Below are 11,674 nucleotides of genomic sequence, written 5' to 3' on the forward strand. Positions count from 1 at the left end.
GCTGTAGTAGATCCTGAGGGCAGGACTTACTAAACTTGGGCTTTGTGGACACCAGCTGCGGTTTTTCTCATTTGTGATCTCCTTCCCTGAGTGCAGGTGACCAGTTTGTGATTCTGGGATGGATAAGTCCAGTCTTAGAAATAATCTTGTGTGTTCAAGAAGTTGAAGATCTCGAGACCATTGATTGGAGCTTAAGAGCTACAAAGGAAATTTTTACCCTTGAAGAAGTTAACTGACAGCCAGAGGATAAGCCAAATCCCTAGCTTGACTTGCTAGAAAATATGAATTTTGAGGGAATCCATGCAGAGATAAGGTGAAATTTAAAGTGTCTAATCGGAATCTTTTAAATTAACTTTGTATTCCAAAGTTTAAGTCTCAACCTCCAGAGAAATCATGATTATTATTGCTGCTTGTTTAGGTTTCTGTCAATGTGCACTGAATATAATAGTAGTTATAAGCTAACGAATCCTTTAAATTTGTCAGTGTGCACTTGTGGGGTTTGTGTGTGTTACACATTTCTTTTGTGTAGAGGAAATAAATAAAAGCCTATACCTGATTCATTCTGTACATTGAGTACTTTTGCATTTCACCCTCTCTTTGGAAGTCCTAAAAATGTATTATAGTCTTCAAGCAATTTTCCTGGGGGCACCAGGGTGGAATGATAATGAGTCTAAAGCAGAAGGCCCCTCAGTAGAGAGGAAGAGATAAGAGTGCTCTAGCAGCTTCTTGGACCCAAGTCAAATCAACAAGCATTTATTACTTATATGCCAGACAGACACTGTACTGAATGCTGGGACTAGAAATACAAGCAAATAGAAAGATAGGTCCTTTCCTCCAGATACTTCAGATAACACATAAAAGAAAGAGGCAGGGGATGAGGAATAGGAAAGGTACCTAGTGAGCTCATAGTGGAAAAATAAATCTCCATTTTTGGATTCTTTTTGGGGTTTCTTTTGAATGGAACCCAGAGAAGAATGAAGGAGTGAATGTGGCTGGCCTGTACCCTTCCTTAAAATGGAGGTGCTGGAAGGAAGTGACCAATCAGAGGAAGAGGCAGAAAGGGCAGAAGGATCTTCCAGGGGGAGAAGGCTTCTGTGACATGGTGGAGAAAGAAACAGAACCTAGAGAGCAGTGAAGGAATAAGGCCTGGAGATTGCAGTTCTAATTATTTGGTTTGTTTACTCCAAAGTCTGTCGTTACGAGCAGCAAATGGCTTCTGTTCCCAAATTGCTATAGTTTCCAGAACTGTTCCTTACACAGAATAGAATAATTTTGATAAATATGTATACATAGATTTTCAACAGTAATTTTTTAAAATTTTATTTTATTAATTTTATAATTATGATTTTTTTTGACAGTACATACGCATGGGTAATTTTTTTTTTTACAACATTATCTCTTGTATTCACCTCTTTTCCAAATTTTCCCCTCCCTCCCTCTACTCCCTCCCCTAGATGACAGGCAATCCCATACATGTTAAATGTGTTACCGTATATCCTAGATACAATATATGTGTGTAAAACCAAATTTCTTGTTACACTCTAAGAACTGGATTCCGAAGGTAAAAGTAACCTGGGTAGAATGACAATAGTGCAAACAATTTACACTCAATTCTCAGTGTTCCTTCTCTGGGTGTAGCTGTAACAGTAAGTTTAATTGATTTCTTTACATCTCCCATTTTCCATGTCTTACCATCTGAAGTACTTTGAGGCAGCTGCATCACCACTATTTGGCCTCCAAAATTTGTCAGATTCCTTTAGAACATCTTTACAATTATAAAGAGTCCAAAGGAAAGACAAGGACAGATCCTACTGAGGACAGAGTCCATAATGGATAATGGATATCTGATATCTTTCTACCCAATAATATACAAGCTCCTTGGAATACAACCCAGTTTATCAAACCAGACAAGAGAACACAAAGATTTCTTAAACCTCCAGCTTAAGTTATCTCCCTTTGCCCCTAGAAGCAAATCTATCATAGAACACACTAACAAGCATACCAACAACTCTTAGAACTAATTTTATCCTATATTTTATTTCTATATTCCTATATTCCATCTTTTAAGTAATATAAGCGGTAGATCAAAAAGCTTCATCTTATATTTTAGAAATTTGTGACTTTATTCCATTTCCCTTCCTTTCTTCTTTCTCTTGTTCTTTCTTTCCTTCCTACCTTCCTTCCCTCCTTTTCTTTCTTTCTGTATGTATAGCTGTGTATATATGTAATATAAGAAGCTATATATTACATAAACAAGTTACAAGCCAATGTATTTAATGGACAAATATAGTTTATCCATCCACTCATTTAAGAAATATTTATTGAGCCCCTCTATATTCAAGGCATTATATTGGGTGAAATGGACCAGTCTCTATCTTCATGGAATTCTTTGGACGCCTGCATAAGTACAAATGAAGATAAGATAAAATTTGAAATTGTAACAAAGTCAAATACAGGTGGCCTGCTGGTTCAGGGGAAGAAACTACTCTGGCTCAGAAGAAAAATCAAAAGAGAAAAACTTGAGAGTCCTGGATTCCTCTTTCTGTAGAGCCACATAGTCCTTTAAAGATTACTTATTATCAGCAATGTGTAATTGCATAATTTCATTGCATAAAGCACCTAACTAATACCATTCATGCTTTCTAATGGGCTTGGATTGGGGGGAAAAGGAAAAGAAGCAATGATGGGAAGGGGAGAGGTCAGGTAGGGCAGTTTGCCACACGGTCACTTTTACAAAGCCAATCACATACAACCATGTCCACATACTGAGAATTTCTAAAAGACCTTGGCAACAGCTGCCAGGGCTCCTGGGAAAGTTCAATCTATCCAGGATTCCTGCTGTCTTGGCAGACCCTCTGTTCCCTAGGGACTTGTTCTTCAAATGGACCCTTGTATCAATCAAGAACAAGAACTTAAAATATAACTTAGCAAATAGCTGGCAAGCTGTTATGAGAATCTAATTAAAAATTGCATCTGTGTAAACCCTGATGGATTTCCCTAGGGAATTCTCCCTCCTGAGTTTAGCATTTAATCTCTTTAAAAAAGGTAATCTCTGAGTCCCATCAAGTTAAAGGGCAATATTACAAGGTGAAGCTGGATTGCTCTTCGGACTTGTGGCTAATCCAAGCAAAGAAACATTGTCTTGGTTGTCAGAGTAGCTTAGCAGATTAGGATTTTTAAAATAAGTATTCAATGTTTCAAAAAAAATTATAGAAATTTGTGTTGTATCAACACTTTCAGGATGCTGCTCCATTCACTGAAATGATCAAAAGCATGGGCTGTCACTCCTAAAATGGATGAGGAAAAGCTTTTTGGGGTCACATTTATACCACCTACCTCACCCAGTAGTTATGAGGAAATTGCTTTGTAAATTTTTAAGTGCTATAGAATTATAATTATTGCAAATTTACCCACCCTGACTATAAATTCTGTCTGGACACAGTGTCACCAAATATGTATTCCAATCAATAGAGAATGTTCTGAAAAACATCAAGTGTTTAAAAAATAGGATTGTAAGAGGGAGCCCTATATTGCATGCAAGATTTGGAATGTGAGGAGGGAAAGAAATGGAATAATGCAGAATTCTATGGAAATAGAATTTTTTTTAATAAGTTCATGAAGTGAAAGGAATCCCAGCATTAAAGGAATGAGGGACTTTTTGCTTGGACTAGGGAAGAGTTAAGAGTGAAAATGGAAGTTTTTGATTATTTGAAGAAAGTCATTAATTGCATTCCTTGGTGAGTGGGAGTGGAAGGGTAGTGGGGTAGTTGTGTTAGACTCAGAACCAAGACCAATGGACAGGAATTTAGATCTCAGCTCAACAGAGAAAGGGGGTGGGGAATCTTCCTAACAGAACTACACAAAAATGAAGTTCGATGCCTGGAAGTAGTGAGGTCACTGTTCACTGTTACTATGAGGATCTTTAAATGGAGGTTGGATAAGCACTTGGCAGGATCTTGTAGATGGGATCTGGAATATGACTGGAGTACTAGATGATCTTTAAGGATCTACCTGTAAGGTTCTATAAATCAATGAATTGGGCCTTTTGTTCTCTTGTATCTCTCCTAGAACTGACAACAAAAACATCATTTACCTGTTACTAACCTATTAAACAATGACCCTTTATTGTGTTGACATATGGGCATATATGCAAAAGAGATGTCTAGTGGACCTGTTTTGACACCATGAGAATGGCACTGTGGTGGAGTAGAATGAGGAGTTGATCATAGGCAAGCTTTTTAGAGACCCCTCTAGAGGATTCCCCAATTCAGATACATGATATTGACCCCAGTACCATTATGGGTTGGATCAAGTCCAACATATTTTGAGTATTCTCAGAAGGAGATAGGAATGGATTGTACGGTAATCCCATGAGGATTGAATTAAAAAAGAGGTAAAATATCATTGCAGTCACTCACTCTATAGCAATTTCATTTGCATTATATTGCATTTCATTGAATAGAAGGGCCAGGCATGATACCTACCAAGAGCATAACTGAGAAGGCAATGAAGTTCTTTAGGTCTTCTCTTCTCCTTCCTCCCCATCAGGTGCTTATCCTGGATCATTTTTTGTAGAGCTATTCAAAACCCAGGACAGTTAATTTCTAATAGCAGAATTTCAGGTTAGTAGGAAAGGTAAAGGGCTAATAGGAATAACCCATCCCATTTAAGTGGTATCTAGTTAGATTGCTACTTGCTTATAAGGGTAGTCCTGCTGGCAGCAAAACTCTAGAGCAACCCATAAGCATAGCTTCCTCTTTTTTTTATACTCTAGATTGTCTCTTCTATTCTTTGCATCCTGGTTATTATACAATGGGAACCCCATTACTTTCTGAGGTACAATACAGCTATGAACAAACCTCAGCTTTTTTTTTCTAAAAGCAAGCCCAATTATAATCAAATTCTATATTTCTCTAAGAAATATTTTTTTTACACCATCAACCTTTTTTTTTTTTTTTTTTTTCCTTTGGGTGGTTTAGTAGTAGGTCAAATGCTGGGTCTGGAATCAGGAAGTCCTAGCTTCAAGTGTGTTATCCTAGGCACCTCATTTTATCTTTGCCTGTTTACTGTAAAATGGAGATAATAGCATCTACTTCTCAGATGAATCAAACTAAATATAAAACACTTAGCACAGTGCTTAGCACATAGTAGGTAATGTTAATTATCTCATCATCCCAGACACCATTTCTTTTCTTTTTTTTTTTTTTTTCCTTTGAGGCTGGGGTTAAGTGACTTGCCCAGGGTCACACAGCTAGGAAGTTTTCTGGGACCAGATTTGAACTCGGGTCCTCCTGAATTTAAGGCTGGTGCTCTATCCACCGTGCCACCTAGCTGCCCCTTCAAACACCATTTCTTTTTTTTTTTTTTTTTTGTGTGAATATCATTTTCTTGTTGCACAATAAACATTAGAATCCGAAGGTACATGCAACCTGGGCAGACAGATATTAGTGCTAACAATTTACATTCCCTTCCCAGTGTTTCTTCTCTGGGTGTAGCTACCTCTGTCCATCATTGATCAACTGGAAGTGAGTTGGATCTTCTTTATGTTGAAGATTTCCACTTCCATCAGAATACATCCTCATACAGTATTGTTGTTGAAGTGTACAGTGATCTTCTGGTTCTGCTCATTTCACTCAGCATCAGTTGATTTAAGTCTCTCCAGGCCTCTCTGTATTCCTCCTGCTGGTCATTTCTTACAGAGCAATAATATTCCATAACCTTCATATACCACAATTTACCCAACCATTCTCCAACTGATGGACATCCATTCATCCTCCAGTTTCTAGCTACAACAAAAAGAGCTGCCACAAACATTTTGGCACATATATGTTTCTTTCCGCTCTTTAGTATTTCTTTGGGATATAATCCCAGTAGTAGCGCTGCTGGGTCAAAGGGTATGCACAGTTTGATAACTTTTTGGGCATAATTCCAGATTGCTCTCCAGAATGGCTGGATTCTTTCACAACTCCACCAGCAATGTATTAGTGTCCCAATTTCCCCACATCCCCTCCAACATTTGTCATTATTTGTTCCTGTCATCTTAGCCAATCTGACAGGTGTGTAGTGGTATCTCAGAGTGGTCTTAATTTGCATTTCTCTGATCAGTAGTGATTTGGAACACTCTTTCATGTGAGTGGATATAGTTTCAATTTCTTCCTCTGAGAATTGTCTGTTCATATCCTTTGACCATTTATCAATTGGAGAATGGTTCGGTTTCTTATAAATTATGGTCAGTTCTCTATATATTTTGGAAATGAGACCTTTGTCAGAACCTTTGTTTTTAAAAATATTTTCCCAATTTGTTACTTCCCTTCTAATCTTGTTTGCATTAGTATTATTTGTACAGAAAGTTTTTAGTTTGATGTAATCAAAATCTTCTATTTTGTGATCAATAATGATCTCTAGTTCTCCTCTGGTCATAAATTCCTTCCTCCTCCACAAGTCTGAGAGGTAGACTATTCTCTGTTCCTCTAATCTATTTATGATCTCCCTCTTTATGCCTAAATCATGGACCCATTTTGATCTTATCTTGGTATATGGTGTTAAGTGTGGATCCATATCTAATTTCTGCCATACTAATTTCCAGTTTTCCCAACAGTTTTTTCCGAATAATGAATTTTTATCCCTAATGTTGGAATCTTTGGGTTTGTCAAAGATTAGATTGCTATAGATGTACCCTTTTTTGTCCTTTGTATCTAATCTGTTCCACTGATCTACCGGTCTATTTCTTAGCCAATACCAAATGGTTTTGGTGACTGCTGCTATATAATATAGCTTTAGATCAGGAACACTTAGACCACCTTCCTCTGAGTTTTTTTTCATTAGTTCCCTTGCAATTCTTGACCTTTTATTCTTCCATATGAATTTTGTTGTTATTTTTTCTAGGTCATTAAAATAGTTTCTTGGGAGTCTGATTGGTATAGCACTAAATAAATAGATTAGTTTGGGGAGTATTGTCATCTTTATTATATTCGCTCGGCCTATCCAAGAGCACTGAATGTCTTTCCAATTATTTAAATCTGATTTTATTTTTGTGGCAAGTCAAACACCATTTCTTACCACCCTCCCCCAACAGGATGGTCTGTCTCCATCTTCAGAAAATCCCAGCAGTAACTGGCACAGCCTGAGGGAAGTCCCAGTTCTTGGGAACACTGGTAAACCAATTTTGGGCAGCTCTGTTTCTCTTGTCTCTTATCCTGGTAACTGATTTTTGCCATTCCTGCTTCCACTATCTTAGTCCCATCACACTTAAGACCTGAATTCTACAGCTCCCAACTTGTTTCCTTTCAACACAGCCATAAAACTCCTCCCCTTTCCCTCCCCTCCTTTTACTGGCTTGTATGTCAGCCATAGTTATTGTCATTACCTGCTAAATAGAATTCCTGTAGCTCTTAGCTTGGTCCAGAAGCTCCTCACTACTACCATATTACCCAGTATCCACTGCTCCGGTCAAAAAATCACCAATCTTACTTCCTTTTTTTTAAACCACTCTATGATGGTTCCTCAAAGCAAGTTCCCTTGAGGACTTCCTATTTCCAGCAAGAACCATGTTCTGTATAGTGGAGTTGGCCTTCCACCAGGTCCTACTGCACATTTTTGCACGTCAGTTTCTATATGGTGATATATTTCTTTTGAGAACATGGTTCCTTAGAAGGTTGCATATCTCCTTGAAGAGATTATGGGGCAATTAGAAGTCAAAGGGAACAAAGCATTGGCCCTGGAGTCAGGAGGACCTGAGTTCAAATCTGACCTCAGATACTTTAAAAAACAAAACAAAACAACAACAACAACAAAAAAAAACTTACTAGCTGTGTGACCCTGAGCAAGTCACTTAACCCCAATTGCCTCACCAACAAAAGAAAAATTATATGAATGTTTAAGCCTCTGTTCAGGGACCTAAATCTGTGTAATTTCTCTCCTTCCAGCTCTTCCTAGGTCCTTGCAATGTATCTTAAAGGCCAAGGATTTAAGTGAGATACATAAATTAGTCATGGATTTGAATTCAAACCAGAAGGAAGGCTCCCTCACTGGAGTAAGTCTAGACAAAACTTATTTATACCTTGCTTACAGAATTCACAAAGGATAAAATAAATGTCTTGATAAATGCCAACATTTAGAGTATAAGAGAACAAACCATTAAGGAAACAGAAAAAGTAGTCATAGTATTAGGAAGAGAATCACAGAAGAGTTTTCACCAGAGCCCTGATGAGGAATTCTTTCACCTGAAGCAAAAATGTTGGTGTTAAGAGTGCAATGAGGCAGTCTAACCACAAAGTGATGCTCAAAAAGGAGAGGGAGAGTCACTCAGGGATAGGGAAGGAGTCACATAGTGCAGGCTGAGGGAGGGAGACCATAGTCACTAAAGCCTCACTGGGAAACACCTCTCCCAGATACAGGTCCCTTGGGGCAAAGCACTGGTCATCCTGCTCAGCTTATTGTTCTAATTATCAAAATGAGAGAGAACTTCATGGTCAAAAGGTATCAGCTGTAGAATAGCGGTCAAGGAATAAAGTGCTAAGAAAAACACTTAATTTGATCAGTAACCTTTGAAAGGACAATGGCAGTATAGAGTGGTAGGGGCAGAAGTATTTGATCAGTGATAATAGCATTTATATCATACTTTAAAGTTTACGAAGCACTTTACATATATTATCTCATTTGATCCACATAACCACCTTGGGATGTAGTGCTAGTTTATCTCCATTTTACAGATGGGTAAATTGAGGCACAGCACTTGCCTAGGGCACACAGCTCAAGCAATAGTTAATTCCAGTCTTCTTGACTCTTAAGTCTAGTACTTTACACATTGCACCACCTAGCTACCTACATTTAGTAGGGATTTGTCCATAGAAAGGTTAGTACTAGTAGGGTCAATGCAAAGGTGGTGTAAATGAAAATTCTATCTTACTGATAAAATATAAAATGTGAAACATGCTCATCAGTTGAGATTGAAAGGCAGAAATAGAACCGGCAGTTTAAGGAAAATTATGAGGGTAGGAAATGCTGCTATATAAAATATATACTTGGCATAGAAAAGGAACTTCTTAAACCCTAAAGTTCTGTTATCTAGGCCCTGGGACACACTGGAGAAGTGGAGAATACGGGATGTCACTAGAAAAAGTATTCACATTGTGAGGTGTTGAGAATCTATAGATCTGGATGTCAGCTGATTTTCAGTGAGGAAAAGAGGACTGTCTAGTTCATAGATACGTTATCCTTCACAGTCTATATCTTGTGCCTAATATGGATTTCAAAAACTTTATCTTAAATATGCATGTAGCTTTATCTTGGTAGAGTGATATACAGTGAAACCTCATATAGTATTCAGGAATATGAAAAAAAAAGTGTCACTATATACTCGTTAATTAACTGGATTGACTCAATTAACATTTGTTTACTTAGGGTCTCCTTTGCAGGGCTAAAATCTTGTAGTTTGTAGCCTACATGAGCAAAACTCACTGTTGGCTTACCTGGCTAGATTCTGCCTTTCAATAAAAAGACTATAAAAATTTTATTATAATTTCTGACATATCATGCCCATAACTGATGAACAATGCGTGCACCCCACTGGTATTGCAATAAGAAATGTAACTCAGAGCCTATTGAATGGATTTGCTGTGGTCAACTTATAGAAGGGGAAGGAGCAAAGGGTCCACAGGCAAAACAGGCCTGAATGAGTTGCAATCTACCTCATGGAAATGTAGGGAATTCAAGTCTCTCTCAAGGAGGTCACAGGATCACAGATCCATTAGCATTCTGAGAACAGTTTCTCATTTCATATACCAAAGTGCATCAGGTCAATCTAAAAACAGTGTAGGTTTGGCAGGTGAAAGTTCTCAAATTAAATCTGATTGAAGTAACTGGTCAACCGTTTGGTGAATATCTTGCCCTGACTGGGAGATCTGACCAATTTGATAAAAGTCTGTTCCTCTTTCATTCTCCCTTATTGTCTTATGAGGAAGAAAGAAATCTATAGTATAGATTTAGGGAGAGAAAAAATGAAACATCTTGGAAAAAGAGGCAAATTCCTATTTTAGTACCATTTAAACTAAGTCTTTCTCCACAAAGTTATTCTTATGGCAGGGTAAAGGGAGTCAGCTAGAGATGAATAAAAGAATTGTTGAGCAAATAGGGAGGACCCAGCTGGTCGGATAGCAAGGATTTGTATTGAAAGCAAGCAGTACAATGATGGGACTTCTCCAGCTGCCAGGGAATGGGAATGGAAAAAGATGTTGGGTCTTATCCAAGGTCAGATTTTGGTGATTCAGGTATAGCAGGTCACAGGATCCTCTCCCAAAAGCCATAAGAATGTTTAATCCAATTTAAAAGGTGGTATATATTTTGCCATTTGTCTTTTTTTTAACACAGTTATTAAAGCATATTAACTAGTAAGTAGCCTTCTGTTTCTCATTTATCTTCCTTTCCTTTCCTTTTGTTCATCTCATTTCTCCATTTATCTTCTTTACTCTCAATTCACACATTCTTTTATACCTAAAACCATTTTTCTTTGCCCACCTGCCAAATCAACTATTTCTTTCCCTTGAGGGAAAAAAAAAAAAAAGTCTCATTTCTTTCAGAAAGGCTTTCCTGGACCACCAATCTGATAGGATCTGGTGACAGCCTATCATTGCTAGCTATCAGGTCTCCACCTCCCCAGTTAGGAACAGTCTGATACTTTGTGTCCTGTTTTCTAGTTGAGAATGGGAGCCTTCGGCCAGTATCTTATCTTCTGTTCTCATCATTTAGTATAGGTCAGCATCCATTAAACGTTAAATATGATTATAACTTATCCTGGATAGCCTATCTGACACAACAGGCACAGTCCTAATGACGTTAGCAATCTTTATTTTATTAAGAAAAAAAAAAGTCAAACTTTTCACTTTATGGCTATCCTATAACCTAGGTTATCAGGACACATTTTCTGATTATATTTTAATAGTTACATCTCTTTTCCCACTGTTCTTGTCTTTGCACATAACTTTTTAAACCCTGCCTTTCTCATATTTTAAAAAAATAATTTCTCAGTAGTAATTTTTCCCGATACAAAATCCAATGCTTTGATGTACATTCAGTCTCCACAGTTTTGTCTCTGCACGCAGATGGCATTTTCCATCCCAAACCTGTGGGAATTCTCTTGAATCATTGAATTGTTGAAAAAAGCTAAGTCCATCACATTGGATTATCACATAATCTTTTACTATGTCCAATGTTTTCTTGTTTCTATTCACTTCACTCAGGATCAATCCATGTCTCTCCAGGCCTTTTTTGTAGATTAACATTCCGTAACATTCATATACCTTAATTTGTTCAGTCTTTCTTTAACTGATGGGCATCCACTCAAATTCCCAGTTCCTTGTCACTACAAAACGGGTGGCTACAAACATTGTTGCCCATGTGGGTTCTTTTCACTTTTATGGCCTCTGGATATATTTTTGGCATTCTCCAGCTCTCCAAAGTTACTGCAAAGTTATTCCAAGATCCGACATATATCACGTGTCATATCAATATGGGGATGCATTTGTTTGGAGCTATCTTTGGATAACAAAGCACACCATATCCGTTTTGTGATGACCCATTGTAGCTATTCTCCGCAGCGAAGTGTCAGCTCGGGAGAGTGAAAGCAGGAAATGTATCCATTCTTTGTCTAACCTGTTTCCAAAGCCCCAGAACAGAA

This window comes from Sminthopsis crassicaudata, chromosome 2 (genome assembly GCF_048593235.1).
Source record: "Sminthopsis crassicaudata isolate SCR6 chromosome 2, ASM4859323v1, whole genome shotgun sequence".
NCBI classification, from domain to species: Eukaryota; Metazoa; Chordata; class Mammalia; order Dasyuromorphia; family Dasyuridae; genus Sminthopsis; species Sminthopsis crassicaudata.